The sequence below is a fragment of the Arachis ipaensis genome, chromosome B03 (assembly GCF_000816755.2).
Source record: "Arachis ipaensis cultivar K30076 chromosome B03, Araip1.1, whole genome shotgun sequence".
NCBI classification, from domain to species: Eukaryota; Viridiplantae; Streptophyta; class Magnoliopsida; order Fabales; family Fabaceae; genus Arachis; species Arachis ipaensis.
In genome coordinates, this window is record NC_029787.2 from 33,638,838 (window position 1) to 33,641,972 (window position 3,135).

Here is a 3,135-nt window from a genome sequence, read left to right on the forward strand (position 1 = left end):
TATAGTCTAATATTCTAATATAAATCTTAAAAGATAAAAAAATACATCAGCAACCCTAAAACAGCAACACGAGTATATTATCAAACAGCAACAATGAAATAGCAACACATTATAAAACACTAAAACAGCAACACCAGTACATTACTAAAACAGCCGCTCTAGTTACTGGTTCACTGGTTTACTGGTCTAACCGGTCTAACCAATGGTTCAACCGAAAAAACCGTTTTAGAATAAAATAATAAATAAATTATAATTAATCACCCTAAAATATAATTATAGTCTAATATAAATCTTAAAAGATAAAAAAATACATCAGCAACCCTAAAACAGCAACACGAGTATATTATCAAACAGCAACAATGAAATAGCAACACATTATAAAACACTAAAACAGCAACACCAGTACATTATCAAAACACTAAAACAGCAACACCAGTACATTAGGCAGTGATGACACTAAACTAAAAACTAAAAACAGCAAAATCAGTACATTATACTACATATCAAAAGTTCAAAACAGAGCATTCAGTAACCAAGCATTAGCATTAGCAAGGAAGTGATGACACTAAATTAAACAGAGCATTACTAAGGCAGTGATGAGTGATGACACTAAATTAAACACTAAAAACAGCAAAATCAGTACATTATACAATATATCAAAGGTTCAAAATAGAGCATTCAGTAACCAAGCATTAGAATTAGCAAGGCAGTGATGACACTAAATTAACTAGACCATTAGCAAGGAAGTGATGACACTAAATTAAACACTAAAAACAACAAAATCAGTACATTATACAACATATCAAAAGTTCAAAACAGGAACCAAGCATAAGCATTAGCAAGATAGTGATGACACTAAATTAAATAAACATTGTTTTCTCTCACCAAGTTAGATATGACCATTAGCATCTGAGCTACCAATTGTTTAAACTCATTTCTTGAACACGAGGTATTTTGAACAAGACCCAAGAACAAAGTAAATGTGCAACCAGAGACAGATACTTCATGTAAGCAATCAACAGATTGTAATAGCAATTTTTAAGGGTACAATATGATTATTGTTGTTTCCAATAGAGTTCTGGTATGTGAAAAGAAAAGATATGATTTCTGCTAAATCAGAGATATCCATAGACTCAAGTCTGCAGGTTCCATTAATAAAAATTGAACAGATATTATTTGTTGGTAAAGCTCCTTCTATGGTTGGCTCATAACTATCAGGTTCTGGAAACATTACTTCTTGCTTCAAGATTTCAGGATGCCAGCAATCAACATCTTCAAAGATACCAGAAACCAAATAGTCATTAAAAAATAACATGAAAAATAGCAAAAACATGAAAAATAGCAACTCAGACCACAAATAGCACAAGAAAAAAATAGCAACAATCAAGAACAATAAGAATAAATATAGCAGTGAACAAACATCACCAATCAAAACCATCAAGAACAAACAGCAACAATCAGCAACAACAATAAAAACAACACTGAACAATTAAATAAAAATACATCTGAACAACAAAAACAGTTCCATAATTACTGTAAAATAAAATAATCTAAATTGCTCATCACAGAAAAACCTAAGAAAATCATTACTAAGAAAAAAACCTAAGAAAACTAAAACAGATAAGCAAGAAACCTAAGAAAACTCAAAACAGATAAGCAAGAAATTACTTAAAAAAAACCATGAACAACAGAGATTCATCATTTCAGATGAGGGAGATAGGGAGCTCAGATCAGGGCTGAGCACTGCCGTAAGCTCAGCCAAAACAGAGGCCGAAGCGTGGTGATAACAGCAGGCTGGAGCAAAAACAAGGGCTTGAGGCAAGCTCGACCAAGCGACGAAGAGGGAGTACCGCGACGGAAGCACGGCGATACAGAGGTGGCGGAAGCTGAGAACAGACGCGGAAGCTCAAAACTGACGGGAAAGCGAGGCGAGCAGACGCGTTTCGACGACCATGGGTGCAGTGCGGACGGCGACGGCGCAAATCGCGACGGCGGCGGTAGTGCGGTGGCGGTGACACAACTTGAAGAAGAAAGTGGCATTGGAGGCTAGGTTTTGTTGAGAGAAGGAAGCAGATGCGGTGAGTGAGAGAGACAAAGGGAGAGGGAATGGGTCAGAGAGGCGTCTTTTATTTTTTTTGTTGAAAAGTGAAAACCGGCTGGGTCTCGGTTCGGTCCAACCGGCCGGTTCCTGGCCAGTTCAGCGGTTCATTGATGGTTTTTAAATTAGCGGTTTTTAGATACTAACCGAACCGTGATTGTTGCTAGTTCACGGTTAGACCGGTCGGACCGACCGGTCCGGTCCGGTTTTCAGAACCTTGGTGAGGAGGACGAGAGAGAGAGAATGATCCTGAAAGATGTGAAACGCGTGACGTGATGCTTCTACCTGTTTTTATCTAAAGTTTTTTTTTTTGTGACTGAAATAAATTAAACAAAGAAAAACAAAAGAAACAAAACAAGGAACTGCTTAAATAGAGGGACAGTCCCGTTTAATACTACTCTTAAACTCCTCCCAAGGTGAAAGAAGCTCCACATGCGAAAGTTGTAACTTCATCGCCATCTTTGCCATAGTATCTGCCATCGTGTTTGCATCTCTCATAATCAAACGAAAGTCAACACGCCAATTCCAATGCATGATATCTCTTATTTTGAGCACCAGTGGATCAATAAACCCAAAACTATCTTGAGTAACAAGATTAAATGCTTCCACACAATCCGTCTCACAAATAACATCTCGTTGACCCACATCCCAAGCTAAAAGATATCCTCTCCAAATAGCAAACAATTCTCCTTGAAGAATACTATTACTCTCAATCATTCCCAAACACCCCCTTTGCCAGCTCCCATTACAATCTCTAATAACACAAGCAAAACCAACACTATCACCCGAACCAAAATAACTAGCATCACAATTAATCTTAAAAGTACCAATGGATGGGGGATTCCAAAAACCATTTAGAGTAGAGGGAAGGGACATACGTTGTAATTCAAAAATATTTCTAAGCTCCTTTTCTGAAGTTAATGCCAGACAAATGACTTTTTCCGGAGGCCAAGTTTCATGGGATTAAAGATGTCGTTATTCCTTGCTCGCCATATCCACCAAAGTCCCGAAAAAGAACTTGACGGGTGCTCTCTGCT

General features: G+C 37.4%; 1 protein-coding gene across 2 annotated transcripts in view; it reads right to left on the reverse strand.

The window, feature by feature from the left end:
• The window catches only part of LOC107630181 (exocyst complex component SEC8), a 9,894-nt gene extending 7,793 nt beyond the window's left edge, over window positions 1-2,101 (reverse strand). For both annotated transcript variants that reach the window (XM_016333254.2, XM_016333252.2), the window contains exon 1: window positions 1,669-2,101. The gene's annotated coding sequence lies outside the window, so the exon portion shown is untranslated. The remainder of the gene's footprint in view (window positions 1-1,668) is intronic.